The sequence below is a fragment of the Apodemus sylvaticus genome, chromosome 6 (genome assembly GCF_947179515.1).
Source record: "Apodemus sylvaticus chromosome 6, mApoSyl1.1, whole genome shotgun sequence".
Classification (NCBI taxonomy): domain Eukaryota; kingdom Metazoa; phylum Chordata; class Mammalia; order Rodentia; family Muridae; genus Apodemus; species Apodemus sylvaticus.
The window spans coordinates 31,292,768-31,310,837 of record NC_067477.1 but is presented as its reverse complement, the minus strand read 5'-3'; the positions used below and the strand labels follow the sequence as shown (position 1 = coordinate 31,310,837).

The 18,070-nt window shown below is 46.4% G+C and overlaps 1 protein-coding gene across 1 annotated transcript in view; it reads right to left on the bottom strand.

Annotated features, from left to right (window-relative positions):
- Ston2 (stonin 2) overlaps positions 1 to 14,266 on the bottom strand; it is a 144,450-nt gene extending 130,184 nt beyond the window's left edge. The window contains exon 1 of the mRNA XM_052185297.1: positions 14,114 to 14,266. The gene's annotated coding sequence lies outside the window, so the exon portion shown is untranslated. The remainder of the gene's footprint in view (positions 1 to 14,113) is intronic.
- Positions 14,267 to 18,070: the final 3,804 nt, after the last annotated feature.

Below are 18,070 nucleotides of genomic sequence, written 5' to 3'. Positions count from 1 at the left end.
TCAAATTCCAATAGTTTATTTTGCTAAGGTCTCCCTCAAAACAGCAGCATTAAAATGCCAAGCGCTCAAGGAAATTCCATGAATGTAAGCATGCTGTCCTCTGACTCACAGACAGTTCCATTTGGAAAAGCAAGGCGCCAGAAGGGATGCAGAAGGAAGAGATGCTGGACAGACCTAGAGTAAGGTGAGAAGACAGGACACTGCAGAGGCAGGGTCCAGAAGTAAAACAACAGACACCAATTAAATAAGTGAGCAAAACAACACTAGCTTAGTCTGTGTCTTAGAAAGATCACTCGGGAAGAAGCGAGGAATGTAGACAGGAGGGGAAGAAGGTAAGCAGGAATTACGGTGTTCAGACTACTAGCAAGATGGAGGGGAGAATGGTTTTTCTAGGGTATGACATCAGGACACTGGGATGAAGTGTGTTTAGGCTCATTTAGAAGGAAGAAGTCGTCTCTGTGGTACAGACGCACCCTCACAAACTGCTCTTTCATGAAATGAGCACGAGAGAAGCAGTGTAAGAGGAAAAGAGAAGCCAAGGTTGGATGACTTGCCTTGGGCTTCTGGGAAACAGATGAAAACGACCCTTGGAAGGGACCAAGTATTTGCTAAGACAAGGACTTCAGGAGGAAGAGCGACTGAGGGGAGAGGGATGTGATAAGTTGAGTGTTAGATGTAATGAGCATGACAGGCCTGTGTGGCAACTGCTGATCCCAGAATCTATGAAGCCAGTTGGTCTAGAGAATCAGGAGGTTTGGACTGGGAGACACAGTGAATAACAGTAGGAGAAATAAGAACTAAGGTTGAGGTCTGTGGAAGACTAACAAGTGTGGCTGGGCCTGATAAGCAGACACTTGGGAGTCCGCTTCTGCCGTCATCCTGAAGGGGTGGAAAACCAGGAACCCAGAGGGAGCCAGGCATGAGAGATATGTGTGCTTCCTCCACTGGTGTCAATTGTTAGGCAACACAGAGACAAGGAGGCCCAAGCACAGAGAGGAGAGAAGGCCAGAGGGCTGAGGGTAGCATTGTAGTGGCGTCAGTTTTGGGGTGTCCATCTTCCTAATCCTGAAGAAACCAACCCCTTTTCACTTACCTATAGTATGGCCTTTTGGTTGGTACACCAAGGGTTTCACAGGCTACTCTCTTTTCTTTCTTTTATTTTTTTTACCCCCGTCTTTCAAGACAGGGTTGCTCTGTATAGCCCTGGCTGTCTTGGAACTATCTCTGTAGACCAGGCTGGCCTCGAACACACAGAGATAGTCTGCCTGCCTCTGCCCTCTAGTGCTGGGGTTAAAGGCGTATACTACCACGGCCTGGGATACAGCTACACTCTTATGCTCTGTCAGGAAGACTTCTCCATGGCGGACCACAGGTGAGCTGCATGGCTCGGAGCCTCTCTCTGGAACTGGTTCGTGTACTTCTCTCACATGTTGGGGCTCTCTGCATCTCTTCAGTTAGGAGAAAGCACACATCCACACGGTGTCATCTGTGGTTTAAGGTGCTGTTTGGACAGCTTGTCCAAACTACAAGTAATCTTGGGACCTCTGACTCCCTGTGAGAGACTCAGCCCAGAACAATGTGCCCAGCTCCAGTCAGCTTCAGGCTGTTCAAAAACAAGACAGAAGCATTCCAGTGCTGCAGAGGGAAGCTAGACACAGTGGCTTCCACTGGCCCTGAGCTGATAATTCCTTATTTCCATTTTCAGCAATGCAGAGAGGATCTGCTTCCCTTTTCTGAGAACCCTGACATAGGCAGACAATCAAAACAAGCCACCCAGCCAGACACACACACACACACACACACACACACACACACACACACACACAGCAGGGGGCCTCAAAGCTGCAGCTGCGGAGGGGCCCCAGCCTGATGTGACCTTATCCTTGTGCACAGGTTGTGTACTAGACCACTCCCACACAAGGTCCGTCCCAAGTCCAAGAGGTGACTGGAAAGAGGGGTGTGTGGGTTTCTCCAGCTGCCAGGCCAGATGAACCCAGACACCCTGGTGGGCTTGGCACAGCTGACGTGTCCACAGGGCAGGCTGGCTGGCTGGCTGGGTTTCAGTACAGCAGACTCTGGGAGTTGATATTTAAAATGCACCAACATGCCTTCCTTTTTGAAAGCTGCTATATGGTCGGGGCATGTATGTTAGAAGAGTCCTGACGCTGGGATAAGGGACTCCTCAGATCATAAAATGTGAGCGACTGACTCCGTTTAAATGGTCACCTACTCCAGCATCTCTGGCTCATTTCTAATTTCAGAGTAATTTTTGAAATTCCTGTTCAGTTTTCATATTAAAAAAGAATATATTCCCACTAAAGATAACGTGGGTAATGTCTACAAACACACCCACAGTATACTTCTAAACTCCAGAGCAGTGAGATTTATATTTATATAACTGCATGCATTTCAACTTCCTGGGGACATGGCTATTGTTCGAGGTGAGGCGTTCCCAGTGGGGGCAGAGGAGCCTGTCACCACAGACAAATGGGACAGGATCCTCTGACCTTGTGACTCCCTGTGATAGCACCTCAGTGGCTAAGAATTATTTAGTCTGTTGTTTGTTTTATTTTTCCCCCAAGTTGGTGGCAATTTCCCACCATTTATACCTACCCTCTTTACTTCCTCAAATTGGAAAACCAGAAAGACAAACTTCACCCTGGAAGGTCTTTCCTATTAGCTTTCCTACTTTGATGTTTCTAATGTTTTCCTTTCGGCCCTCACATCACCCACATCCATCTGGAAACCATTTCTCAAAACACTCCAGTATCGATTTAGAATAAACCACACCGTGGCATGTACTTGGTCCTGCCGCCGCGAAGAGTATTTCTCTGGGTAGACAACGCTCTGACAGTAACTCTTGTGAAACAGAAAAACCGCAAATTCAAAGCATGTAAACCATAAATGCAAATCCAGCAAATGACTTCGTCTGCTCGGAGGGGGAGAGGCAGGACTAGAGAGAGCTTGTGGACCTCTCAGAGGCTGGGGAGACGGCTTAGCAGGTAATGAGCTCACTGTGCAAGAGCAAGGGACGGAGTTTGGACCCACAGCACCTGTGTGGATGGATGCCACGCGGGCATGGAGCCCACTGGAGAGGAGGGAGAGATGGTAGAGTGGGGGTGGGTAGGGACAGTGAGGAACAAGCAAGCTAGACTAGCCTGAGCTAGACTAGCTCTGGGCTCAAATACGACACCATAAGGAGAAGGATGATTGAGAATTCCTAAGGTCTTCATACACACTCATCATTGTGTACCCACATACACATATAGGTGCCCACACACATGTAAGCATGCATGCACACACACGCGCGTGCGCACACACACACACACACACACACACGATAGTAATAAAAAAACAAGACTTAAAAAATAGATTCAAAACATTATTTACAGATCAAAATAAAGTGTTTTCAAACAACCACAACATTTGAATTTACTTGAAGAAGACAAGATGAGCTCGCATGTTAGGGGGCAGCGAGGATTTTCCTTCTTGGCTTAGAGCGGCAAAATCTAGCAAGAGGTCAGTGTCAGGGACAGAGATGACCTCCCCTCACTCTAACCCCTTTCTGAATGCCTCTGTATCTGTGATTTGTGTAGCAATTGCCACACCCCGGGCTGGGCTTGGTCACTCAATGTAGTGTTTCAGTGACAGAGAAACGTAACAACTGACAAGCAAGGGCAATGCATTGCACTATCTCCTTGCCCTCCATCTGTGGTTCTCAGTCCAGGGAGAAGCGAAAGGGCTCTGAGGGCTCGTGAACCTCCAGTGTTTCTTCCTCTAATGTGTGATGACAGCGACAGCTGGGAGAACCACTTCAGAGCATTAGTGCAGCATTCACAGAGTACCGCCATCCCCCCCTCCCACCCCGCCTCAGGGACAGGCTGTTACTACCAGTTACCAGCTGACAGGGACAGAGACTCAGTCTTAGAGACTGGGTGAGTTCCCCAAAGACACAAGGCTGCAGAGGGAGCAAATGGTAGCTGATGCTAGTTCACTGATTTTCAAGTCTATGGATGAACCCCTCACCAGATGGCTCAGATGATACAAACAATGCAATACAATGCCAGCCTCCAAGAAGTCCATTTCTTCTATTGTAAAGGGGAGGGAAAGAACAAACTAGAGATGGAGAGCATGTGTGTGTGTGCATGTGTGTGTTTGTCTGTGCCACCCAACACACTCAGCACCCTGGCGTTCACATGCCCTCTTGTTGGAGGTAGCAGCGTTCTTCCCAGAAGCCCAAGGCAAGTCATCCAACCTTGGCTTCTCTTTTCCTCTTACACTGCTTCTCTCGTGCTCATTTCATGAAAGAGCAGTTTGTGAGGATGCGTCCTGTGATTCTGTAAAGTGGCTAGCACCCCAGTGCACTTGGTAGGACAGCCTGTGCTTGTGACTCGCCTGGAGGCCTTACGGACGCAGCCATGTGGGCCATACCTATCGTGGTACGTGGTTCAGCCCACGCACAGAAACGTTCGCCTTCTGATTTTATTTTCTTTGCTGTTTGATAAATCCTTATCTCCCAAACATCAGTCTCAAAGTGTTTTATAACTCTAAATTAAATAACTTGTGCTATCCATAGTAAGTCTAGTCAGTTCTTATTATCTCTTTACAAAGATAAGGAATATGAGACATACAGAGGTTAAATAACTTATTAGACCTCACAGTTCAACCTTGAACAGACTGGCTAGAGGCTTTTAATCATCTCACCATATTCCAATCATGCAATATACTTTTCCCACCTGTAATATTTCCTCCTATAAGTAGAGACACATACGCAATAAACAAATTGACTCTTAACCTGGCTTTCTTATAGGACCTACCTCTGCAAAGGGCGCAGTTTGATAGGTGCACACGCTGTATCCTGTCACAAGGATAATGCAACAAATGACAGAAGGTCCAAGCTACTGATCCTGTGACCACCGCTGAGACCACCTCAGCCTCCCAGATTAGAGGCGAATATGTGACATTAAACGAGTCTTCAGAACTGTATCCCCAAGGCCTGCTCAGGCATGAGGAACTTAAAACCCATCAACAACAGGGCACGTGAAGGCCAGGGCCCTGAGTGTGTTGGGTGGCACAGAGAGAGGAGTCAGTAAAGACCATGCCAGGGGCTAGCAGGCTGCTGCAGCCAGCACTGCCCACTCATGCCAAAGAGACTGATGGGTGAGTGACTGTCAGACAGGCTGTGTCTACTTATAGGTTACAAATAGGTTGCCGCTTACTCAAAGGTGGGTTTGTAACAGAAACACTCAGGAAGAGGAGATAGGACAAGGGGGAGGGGGGAGAGGGAGGGAGAGGGAGAGGGAGAGGGAGAGGGAGGGGGAGAGGGAGAGGGAGGGGGGGGTTCAATGGCACAGCTGACTATGTGAACTGATCATGCAAAAATGAGCATGGCTTTCTCTCACCCGTCTCTCCACGGGTGTGCAAGCAGTGGACACACAGCCCCACAGATGCTTCTGAGTGCTTTCCCCTTTGTTTCCAGACACCAGAGTGGTGACTAAGAGCACAACTTCCAAACCTAAGGGATTAAAGGAAATGGATACAAAGCCCAGCTCCACTCTGACCTCAGACCCCGCCTCAGACGCAAAAGGAGATAGATACTCACTGCCTGAAGCAAAGAGAACAGAAGACCCCGCCTTGCAGAGGACCAGACACCTAGAAAAACTCAATGAGCAAGGGTGACTGGCAGGGACTTTGATCATTTCAATAACAATGTAAGTTTTCCATGCACTTTGGCTGTTTAACATCTGACGTGAAAAAATGCAGACACAAGAAAAAAATTTACATTTGGCAAGGTTAGAGAAATAAAAAAGTGAGCTGTGGTTCCGACAACTCTGGGCTCATAAAAACAGATAATACGTACAACACGCATCCTCTCATCCCTGCCTGACTAGCCTCAGCCCAGACACTTAATCGTAACGTGCATGGACTTCTCTTCCAAAAGTGTCCAGCAAGGTGTGCAGGCACTCAGTTTCTTAAGCAAACAGTGAAATCCTATCTGATTTTAAATAGAGCATCTCACTTTAAAAAAAAAAAAAAGCAATTGTGGGTCTGGGAGTGTAACTTTATTTTTTTCAAAACTTATTTGTAATGATGGTTCTTAAACACTGTAACATCCCCTCTAGCCTACCACCAACCAGAAGTAGTGGAAAAGAAAGGATACTGGGGAAGTGGACCTGTCTGGAAATTGGCAGTTCAGTTTATAGGTTAGCGGCGGCAGCTTGATCCACTCACAAACAGTTCGCAGATACACCAGCAGTCCAGTTCAATAGAGCAAAGAGGACAGCAGTGGTGACTCGACCTAGCAGAGACAGCCAGGCCTCAGCCTCAGCACAAGTCAGCAGGAGGGACCGGGAGGAACGCCAGGAGAAGTTCTTAGCTGTGTCTGTCTCTTGGCGAAGCGAAGATCGGCAAAGATGCGAGACCAACAAGCACTGCACAGCCAGCTCTATAAGCGAGCCCAGCTCAGCATCCTTCACTGGCCATCGAGTCCTTTCTACTGTCCCTCCAGACATCATGGTCCTCCACGGGTCTCGCCTCAGCTGACATCACCCTGCCGATCAGCCTGAGTCCACAGAAACCATGGCACACCATCAGAAGTTTTTTGGTGCTTTTCCCTCTATGGAGTCCCAACAAATACAGCAATGTAAGGCAGACCAATACATACATGTTGTTAGCAAAGAATATTTCATCACATGTCCTTTCATGTGTGCGCTCTAGCAGAACATCCTTTCTCCAGTGTCTGCTTCAATGGAACATTACTTCAGGAGTCTGCCTTAGCCTTTCACCTGTGTCCACTTCAGGAAAGCCCCAGCAAAACACCATCCAACACAACTGACTGTCCAAAGAACCCTTATGTTTCTACTTCAAGGGGAGATGGATCAGTGGATAACAGTGGTTGCCATGCAAACATGAGGACCTGAGTTCAAATCCCCAGTACTCACATAAAGCCTGATATACAGGACAAGCATCTACTATAATCTCAGCATGACGAGATGGGCAGTAGAGACAAGTAGTAAATCCCTGGAAGCTTGAAGACCAGCTAATCTGGTATAAGCAGGAGGAAAAAAAAAAAAAAGCAAGAGACAAGGTGAGGACTGGCACCTGAGGTTGCCCTTTGACCCTCACACTAATGCTGTGGCACACCCACACACCCACATTTACACATGTGGATAGACCGACCAAGAAGAAAAGAGGGAGGAGGAGGTAGAGAAGGAAGAAGAGGGAGAAGAAAGGGAGGAGGAAGAGGAGGAGGTGGAGGAGGAGGAGGGAGGAGGGAGGAGGGAGGAGGAGTAGCAAGAGCAATCGGCTACCTTCAAAAGGCAGGCAACAGAGGACCACATCAAGCCAGTAATGGTTTGGCATCTCAGTCCCAAGTTCAAACAGATTGAAAGCAACCTACAGATCCATTACTACCCTGGTTGACATTTGGTTGAAAGAACTCAGTGCCATTTTATTCACACAGCATACCTGCACAGAGCCACAGCACAAAAGCGGTATTTTCTTTCAATAAAAGCGATGGTTTTAAGCCTGAAAGAAAAGGGTCTCATTATCTAAATTTAAAACTAACAAGGAGCTTAGGCATTAGCGGTTGAAGATCTGTGTGGTATATAATGCTAGCAGGAGAAATCCTAGCTAGACAGCAAGGCCTTAAGTCCTTAGTGTCACCATCCTTGCGGAGATCTGGGAAGCAACGTAATCTAGACACCAGCAGATGACAGGAAAGGTGGGATCAGTTAACATGGACATGTCCAGGGATTCCTGCATGACTTTGAACTATCCATTTGACCTTTAAGTCATTTTAGAAGCGGAGAGAGACTGAGTGCCTGCCAGATGACAGAGTTTATGGTAGGGTTAGACTTTATTTATAAAGAGGTTTGACATCCTTAGCTCCCAAGTGCTTTCCTATTAATAAAACGGGCATGTTAAGAAGGTCACATCAGAGTCCTGTGCTATTTGCCTGCTAATGAATTATAGTTATTGGTTAGGAGGTTGTGCAAATGTCTATGTGTGTGAGCATTTCTATAAAATGGGCAGAGGGTAAGTGAACAAGGCAGCACCCACAGCAGCTCCCCTGATTTCTGTCCATTCTCTCATCCCAGATGAGGCAGTCTCGTCAGGGAGCCTGAAGTGAGTCGCTAGGGCAGAACCACAGTCCACAATGGTTCGTTCCCTGCAAAACCAGTGCTTTTGCCTCATGAAATCCCATTTCTACATTCCTCCCACACTACCTGCTTTCTCAAAGACCTACACAGTTGGGTCTCTGAACTCCTGGCACTGGTACCTTCTTAGTAATTTGCCTACTTACTGTTTGTGGTCTCACCATTAACTGATATTAATTTATGTAAATATCACTATACTCCTTCACTCTCAGAATAGAGGCTGTGTGAGAAGATGCAGAGTCCCTGTAACTTCTGCCTCAGAGTTTTGTACCCAGAAGGATTGTCAATGCCATCAAGTGAGTCATCTTCCAAAGGCTACACTAGACCATCACAAACATCAGAATCATTGACCACAATCTTCTCAACAGTGAAGCCACTGAAGGTCACTAGTCCAGGTTAGTAAGGGGCCGACAGAAGCACAGGATGGACAAAACATGCAAGGCCTTGAGTTTTCAATCCCCTCCTCTTATTACTGTAGTTCCCTTATCTTGTTATCTTCTGTCTATAGAACTTAGATTGGTATTTTTATGTTAGGTATGACACTTCATAAAGGCAACAGCCAGGCAATGGTGGCGCATGTCTTTAATCCTAGCACTTGGGAGGTAGCAGCAGGCAGATTTCTGAGTTCGAGGCCAGCCTGGTCTATTTCCTTCCTGCCTCCCTTCCCTTCTCCCTCTTGCTCTAACCCTGCTCACTCCGGCCCATAAGTTTTTTTTTTTTATTATTATTATTTGTTTCTCATTACAGATGGCTGTGAGGCACCATGTGGTTGCTGGGATTTGAACTCATGACATCTGGAAGAGCAGTCAGTGGTCTTAACCGCCGAGCCATCTCACCAGTCCGTAAATCTATTTCTTACAACTGTTCAAATATACACACATAAGGACAGTGTCCTAGGTATCTGAGGTTTTGACATATTTGACATATGTTATTTCATATCAAGTTGCCAGATGAATGCTATCCAATGGGAGAGTAGCACTGTCTCAATCTGCTCGCCATTTTAATCCTTCCTGTCTGGAGTCTCTTGTGGTTCCCTCTTAAGGCCAGGGTCCTGTTTATGGCATCTTTTGAAACTTCAAAGTTTCCTGGATTCCTAAGATGCAGGGAGATACTCCAATGCCTCATAAAGTCACTAAGGGAGTACACTTTGAAGCTAGGTGTGTAAGAGGGGAGGAAATTACTTGCTTTTCAGAATTACCTAGAGAGAGAAACAGATGACCTCAGGCCTACAGAACAAGAATTCTGGTTCTAAGCTTTCTTACTTACCTTGGGAGAAACCCAGAACCCTGAGAGATATGCCTGTTGCAAAAACAAACCTGCTAAGTGTGATTACCTGTCAAATATTAGGCCCTTTCAACGCTTTGGCTCACTGTATTTCTTATTTTATATAAACAGTATACACTGTTTCTAGAATTTTCTACCCATATCCCACTGAGCCATCATGGGCTCATCTTTACCTTAGACACATCTTCTAAGCCACTGACCCAGCATTCAAAACATTGAGCCTAAAAAAAAAATGTCGTGTTCACATGCTGCGTATTAGGGTGGGTACACAATAGTTAGCTGGCGTCCCAGATAGAGGTCACCCTTTGTTTATGTTTAAAACTGAGAAGAAGAAAGAAAAGAAACCCGTGTTTCATTTCCTGTACAAAGCAACATGTTTTCTCTCTAACAACCATTTTTCAAACACTCTGTCATGGCGAGGGCAATGAGTCAGGGCTGAGAGGATTGTTGTGACTTGCCCCTCCTATTACAGCAAGCCAAAGAGCTCTGGCCTGGTTGATCTTGGATTCTCAGAGGATTATTTATCTTGGGGTAGAGATGAGCTGCAATTTGCAAATGACCACACCGTACAGATGTTTAGTCATGAAGACCAAACCAAGCGAGAAGAGTGATTTCTTGGTCTGACTCTGCCAAGATTCCGCCAAAGGTCCACCCAATGGGCAAGCTCCAGAAGGCGTTAGACTGAGAGGACAAAAGAGCAGGAGGGGGGCTGAGATCTGGATGTGTGGACAGGCCAGGGAGAGAGAGAGAGTCTGGAGCCAGATGAAAGGGTGTGTGCTCAATGACAGGACAGAGACGCTGGGCAGAATTACAAGGGGGTGGGACAAAGCAGTCTTTGTACACTTCTAGAAGCTCCAAATTGGAGCTGGTTCACATTTTCTCCTTAGGAGAACTGCACATGACATGTAATATATACCTAGGAAGGGTAGTACACACCTGTAACTTGGTACTTAGGAGGCTGAGGCAGGAGGATTGCTTAAAGCTCTAGGCCAGGCAGAGCTACATAATAAAGTTCTATTAAAAATAAATAAATAAATAAATAAATAAACCAAGCAAGCAGTTAATGAGACCTGGAGCTCTAATGACGCCTACATGCCCTGATGCTCGAGGCAGCCTAGGGCAAAGTACCAGAACCTTTCATCGGTCCTCCTCCCTCAGGTCTTCCCAGCAGTCGCATCATAGTAATTTCTGCCTTTACTGCTTTTTATTGTGAGGCTCCTGGATCAGCACCATCAACATCCTCAGAACACTGGGCAGAAAAGCTTACTCTCAGCCTGACCCTGGATTGACTGATTCAGAAACTCTGGGGTGGGACTGGGGGCAGAGACAGCAATTTCTGTTGACTGGAGCCTTCTAGTCTGTTGATGCAGCCAAAATTTGGGAACTACCACGTTAGATGCTTGTTTGCTTGTTTGTTTTTGTTCGTTTATTTGTTTTTGATGATATTACAAGATAAAAATGTCAAGATAAGAGAGCACATGCATTGTAGGAAGACTCCTGAAAAACACAAGCCACTCCAGTATCGGTTGAAGAATTTCCTATTCCCGGTAAAGACACATGGAAGATATGTGAGACTGTCGGGCTGCTTTGGATCTCACCACCTCATCCTTTGAGTTTCACCGATTTCAAACTTCATTCCACAGTGCTCCCGGAGATTTGTGTTTGTCGTGAAAATCTGACCTTGTTAAACCTCAACTTAAATTCATTAGGAGCTGGGGAGATGACTCAGGAGGTAAGAGTGCCTGCTCTACAGCCTGAGTTCAAATGAATGTCCAGCACTTCAGAGAGCAGTGTGAGGACAGAGACTGGAGAACTGTAGGGTCTTGCTGACCACCAGTCTAACTCCAGGAACAATGAGAGACTGTGTCTCGAGAGAATGAAGAGGAAAGGGTAGAACAGAGTAGCCCAAATCTTTCTCTGGTTTCTATGTGCACAAATGGTGTACACACACCATATACCACACACATAGACACACATATATACACACACACTCACACTCTCACATAACACACACAGATATATATACACAGAGACACACACAGAGACACACACACATCTGTTTTCAGTGGCTACATCCTGCCTATAACATAAACCCAAGTATCTGGTTCACAAACCCAAATCCTTCATCATCTGCCTCTGGGTAACTTCCCTGACCTTGGTTTGTTTTTAGGTTTCTTTTTGTTTTTTGTTTTTTTCAGTTTCCGATCTCCACAACCGTATCTCCCTATCTGCAGGAAGCTTATACTGTCTCTGACATCACACTTGGCCATGTCACTGACCTTGGTCAACGGCATGGAGCTGTAGGGCCAGCCAACACTCACTTCCCAGCAGATGTTAAATGTGATAGGGCTGTCCCATAGGTCAGTAGGGTCCTTGAGTGAGGCTGACTTGATCCCATAGAGCATCAGTGAGCAAGAAGTTTGAGGGACTATGGAGCAATGCGATTTGAGGTTACTTGTTATTTAGCCCAAGCAGACTATAGACACACTAATGATCTTCTGTGCCTTCACCCTTCTGCCTTGCTCCTAAAGACTCCACTTCTACTCCTCATTGTATCAACTGCCCAAGCGGTCACCACTCAATCTGGCCTCTATCACTCTCACTGTTAGAACCTCCTAGATGCCACAGACATGTAACCATGACCAGAGGTTTCTCATCTACTAGCATTATTTTTTTTATAGCACCCTGTCTGGTCACTATTTAATAAAATCAGTATCACTCATGTGGAGGCTAGCTCAAAGAACCAAGGCAGGGTGCCCAGGTTTCCCAGCCATAGTTAGAGTCCGCCTTTGAGTTCAGCAACCTGCCCTGTGCCATATACTTCTGCCCCTTCCTGGCTACAGCTTTCAGATATTCCCACTCCACCGGAAAGGAAAGGTCTGCAGAGCAAGAGCTGAAAAGCCACGCTAATCTCACACTTGCAAGATCCGCAGCGAGAAATGCATCTCAGACACTGAGAAGACACTCACTCTCTGGGCAGGTATATTGATCCTAAGGTAGACAAGGCTCTGGCAACCACAGGAAAGCTGGGATAGTTTGTCTGACCTTTCCCTTCGAAGGTCCAGGCTGCAGGAGTGGAGTAGAATGGCAAGATGGACAGATGTCCACTGAGAACACAGACAGGTCTTTAGGGTTGGTTCCAAAAGAGAAGGCCTGCAACTCCAACACGTGATACATGTGATATCTTAGCTTCAGAAACACAAATAAACATGTAGTCACCTGGCTCTGTGATTCTCAGATGAAACAGCAAAGGGGTGGAGAGGATACAACGGCAAGGACTGAACTAGACCACCTGAGACAGGCATTCCATCAATTACATGAAGGTAGAGACACAAATTTTGGATTTCTTTCAACTGTTGGCATTTTGTTAGAAGGCTGAAAATTGTGTGTGTTTGTGTTCCTGTCTCCTGCCCCTTGCCTTAAAAAAGACTACAAGTCATAAAATGCTAAAAATAATTCCTTCACTACTCCTATCACCCATACAAATGAGAGAGAGAGAGAGAGAGAGAGAGAGAGAGAGAGAATTCAACAAGAGTATAATATTCTTTTCACAAAACATTCATAGGGTTACAAAGCATTGATTACTAATTAAAATTCATTTCTCTTTCCCATCTGCTCCCCCATAGAACATATTTATTACCTTTAAATGATACCAACAGTAACAGTAACATTTTTCTCCTTGGAGAGTGGAAAACTGCTAAATACTCTAAATGGCTACAGGGGCCAGTTTGGACAGGTCTGATTTATGCTTAAAACAATCACCCACTTCACAGCAGTAAGAGCCAGCATTTTTCGAATGTTTGGTGCTCTGTGCTTGAGATCTTTCAGACAGTGGCTCACATAATCTTCCACACAACGAGTGCAATCAGAATCGTCACTTTATAAATAAAGAGAGCAGAGCAAACAACAGGAAGCATAAAGGAGACCAAGTGAGAGAAATGCAGGCAGGGGCAGTAGCTGCACAAAACCAGAGTTAATGATTCACTTACAGCCCTCAGGCAGCTCCTTTCAGCAGAGTCTGTATGGGAATACACACACACACACACACACACACACACACACACACACACACTTCAACTCTTCATCCCAGGGAGAGGATAGTGTCCAATAAATCCCCCCCCCCCCATCTTCAACTATCCATCCCGACGAGAGGCGGTGTCCAGCAAATTGCTTGGCAACGCGTTCAGGAAACTCCATCCAAGGCCCGGGGTCCAGGCGGCCCCTGGGCGCTGTCCAGCGGGCAAAGAGCCTGAGAGGCCAGGCTGGGGTCCCGACTCAGAACACCCCGAAGCTGGGGCGCAACGCCAAGGCCGGGATTTCGAGCGGGGGTGGGGCGAGGCACCATCTCCAAGGACACCTGTTGTCGCCTCCCCGCTCAGGACAACGAAGTCGCCTCGGGCGACTTGGATCTCAGGGGAAGGCGCGGACTGGCAAGAAGTGCTGCGATGAGTGTGGGAGTCACGGGGGTCTCCCTACGAATAACCCGAGGAGGCCGCCTCGCCTCATCCCGCCTCCCCACTCGGGGCTCGCCCGGCTTGGTAGTGCGGTAGCGTTCCACGTTGGCTCGCTACGCGGTGCTCGGAGATGCATGGCGCTAGGACCTCGCGGCCCGCGCCCCCCGCCGTCCACCTGCGGCGCCTAGGTCGCTCCCCACCGCGGGTCGTACTCACCAGCGTCGGTGAGCTAAGCAGAGTCCCGGCGTCGGCGGTGAGGTCCACGCCACCGCCGCCAGCTTCCCAGCCTGATCCCGTCCCGCCGCCGCTCGCGCGGAGCTCCGTCCTGGCCGCCGCACCTCCACTGCCCGCTCGCGACTCTGGGCTTGCTGGACGCCCGCCGGCTCAGGGCGCAGCTCCCGCCGCTCCTGATTGGGCGTAGTGTGTGCAAGAGTCGCTCCCTGATTGGACAACAGGAATGGTGGGCGGAGCCACTCCCAGACCTTAGCTGCCCCGGCCTTGGTTCCCACCGCACCTGGGGCCAGGAGACCATTAAAACCGGTTCCAGGGTGCTCTGCAGCCTATGCAGTCGGCCAAGCAAGCCCCCTGGGGCAAGGAACAGTGTTTCGGAAGTGGCGGGGACTGGGGATCATTACGGAGTCCCAGCTACTCCCCCCAGTGGGCTGGTGGTTGTGAACCTCCACCGTACTGGGATCCGTGTTCCTCTCTCATACAAGCCACTTAAGAGTTCACATTTATTTTCTCACACTTTTTAGTATACAGTGTGTAGGGCTTAGGAAGGGGCCTGTAAACTGTAGGTGACAAACACTGTTTATGAACTCTGAACTCTACACAAATTTGTGTATGGTCCCTACCTACCAGAGCTCACAAAAGGGAAATAATTTGTCCAAGAGGCCAATACCATCAATATATTAAGAACATTGTACTGGCAAGGAAAAGAACAAAATGAGTTGATGTCACCTGCAACGAACTTAATACCTAGCTGGAGAGATGAAGCTGATTCATAACATAATAATTACCCTAATATTAACATGGTGTATATCATTTGACAGGCATTATTCCAAGAACTTTACATTCACTTTTATAGTCCAGAAATTCAGGAAAAGTCAGCTATAAAGACAGCCTTAGGGATAGAACATAGACGTTCTAAAGATGCCAGAACTGCTTCTGAAAGACCAGCATGGCTCCAGTTCCTGTGGGGACAAGAGGGGACCATAACTGTTCGCATCTTCCCTCTCTTCCCTCGTAGTTCTTTAACCCTCTCCACGTCCCCACCCACCTGTTCCGGATCTTTCTAAAAAACAAAAACAAACGTTGTAAAACCACACGCCACCCTTAAATTACATGGCAACACCCTGATAGGCAGTGGATAAAAGGCAGCATATAATTCTGCCATATTATACTAATGAGCTCCCCATATGTGACCATATTCTACAAGCATTTCTCTCCTGAGCTCTTAGGCTCACAGAACCCTTAAATGTGTTTCTGGCAGAAAAAAAAATGCTTAAAAGATACCAGTTTGGATCCAGCTTGACCTACTCTAAAGAGTGTTTTCATCTATCCCAGGTTAAGAGGCACAGTCCATAGGATACAACTAAGTTCGTTTTCTGTCGTTTATATTAACCAACGAAGCATGGATCCCTTTATATTGGAAAGGCAGCAGACTGGGCATGGGTTGAGCCTGACTTGGTTGAAAGACAGGAGGCTAGGTGAGTAAGCCCCCTCAGGACTGCCCTCCTCAGAAGCTTGTGCACCCAGCAACCTGTGAGTCCTAGCTGACCGCTTCTCATGGCTCTGGCTTTTGCAGAAGCAGAAGCCCTAAAATAATTTGCTCTTTGGCTCACTCCAAAGAAGAGAAACTCACTCGTTCCTGCCAGAGTCGGAGGCTGACCCAAGATGATGTGTCAAACTACTCGATTCTGGTCGAGCTAACCTCAGCCCACAAATGACAAGGTTTTGAAAGAATGGAGACCAGGGACTCTGGTCTACTCTTATGGGTGAGGTCACTTATACATAATTCTATCCCCCATCTCAGCTAGAAAAAAATGCTTTACTTAGTTCTGACTTTCTTCTCTCTTGACTAGTCCCTGGCAGTGAAGACTGAACCAAATGTCTGCTCCTGTGTGAGGCCTTCACCAAGTCTCCCAGGCACAAAGGAACAGTGCTCTATCTATCGGTTACAAGTCTTCTTCAACTAGAACACTATCCATTGATGCATAGCATAGCCCCACTGCCTAGCTCTCTGTCAGAACATAGTAGGCACTCTGTAAACATGAATGAGACTACAATTTCCAACAGGCTAATAAAGTGCCAACCACACTCCTATCCTAAGTTTCAGCAGGGTACCCTCCAGTTCCTGAATAAATGGATATTGACTTACAATTAGCATCCATTCAATCCAACTGTAAACAAGTAGTTCCTGTATGTTGCACACTGTTAAGTGAAGAGAAAAATGGTATCTTTACTGTATGAACACAGGTGAGGTGAGGTCGTATAGCTGATTTACAAAATGGTGGCAGTTTCTCAAAAAAGAAAAAAAAATCTAAGTTCAAAGTTGCAATACAACCCAGTAATTCCACTTATATTATCAAGAAAACTGGATGGGCATGGTGGCACATGGCTTTGAATCCCACCACACTGGAGGCAGAGGCAGATGGATTGCTATGTTTGAGACCAGTCTGCATAGCAAGTTCCAGGCCAGTCAGAGCTACATTTGGACCTGTGTAAATATATATTTTCATATATGTATTTTCACATATATTCCAAGTGTGTTCACATATATTTTTCATATATCTACATATATGAAAAAAACAGAAAGCATACATACTTCTGCATACAAATTTGTCCTAGGATAGTCATAGCTTTGTTATTGATCATAGCTGAAAAGTACAACGCCAAGATGCTCATCAGTTGCTCATAAATAACGTAGCAAATAACCAGTGTAATGGAGGATTATTTAGCTCCAAACACAAATGCAGCGCTGATGGTCATTACAATATGGACGGACCTTGATAATGTCACGCTAAGTAAAAGAAGCCAGGAGCCAAAGGCAACATAATGTAAAATTCCATCTCTCTACAACACGACAACAGGCAAATCTGGAGACACGTTATATACAGCTGGTCTGTGGGAAATGGGGAACTGAGTAGCGGCTGAACGGTGACCAGGTCTCCTTTGGGGTAAAATGCCTTGGAACTAGGGAATGAATGTCTGCTGACTTGTGAAAAACAAACCTATTATTCTTATACAGCACACATTCTGAGAGTGAAGCAAGTACTCTCCTGAAAACATTAACTAAATCCTAAGATGAAGTAGCTAAAAGTATCCTCCAGGGGAGAAACTTTGGTAGGCCTATCTATGACAGGACGCTAAATGTAATAAAACTTAGCTCCATCAGCGTGGAAAGGACTTAACTTCTGTGCTAACTATCTGTGTTGTCTGATAGAATGGGCTAGGAAAATGGAAATATTACTTGTCTTTTTGTCTTTTTCTTTGTGTGTATGTTATTTTGATACAGATTATCACACAGCTTAGACTAACCTTGAACTCACTATGCAGATAAAGATGGCTTTGAAGTCCTGATCCTTCAAGCTTCACCTCGAAAGTGTTGGGATTATACAGTCACATTCCGCTACAGCCAGCAAAATACTTCTTATTTGAGATATTTCATAAGGCAGCCATTAGCTGTGTAGCTATCACACTTGAAATGTGGTTAATTACGACTGGAGATATTGGGGTTTGTTTGTTTTTCCAAGACAAGGGTCCCCTGTGTAGCTTCAGCTGTCCTGAAACTCAATCTATAGACCCTGCTAGCCTCAAACTCATAGAGATCAGCTTGCTTCTGCCTCCCAAGTATTGGGATTATTAGAAAATTGTGTTTTAATTTGTACTGAAATGTGCATAGCTACATGTAACTAAAGGTTACTAATATGGCATTCAAACCTGAGCTGGTTTGAAGAATTAAAACCTTCCAGTCATGTGTGGTGGTACATGCCTTTAATCCCAGTAGGGAGGCAGAGGCAGGAGGATTTCTGTGAGTTTGAAGCCAGCCTGGGTCTACATAGTGAGTTCTAGACCAGCCAGAGCTACATGGTGAGAATGTCAACAAATGAACAAACAAACACCATATTAGAGCCTTCTTAACTGTTAAGGAGTGGGCGAGCCTGTGTCTGT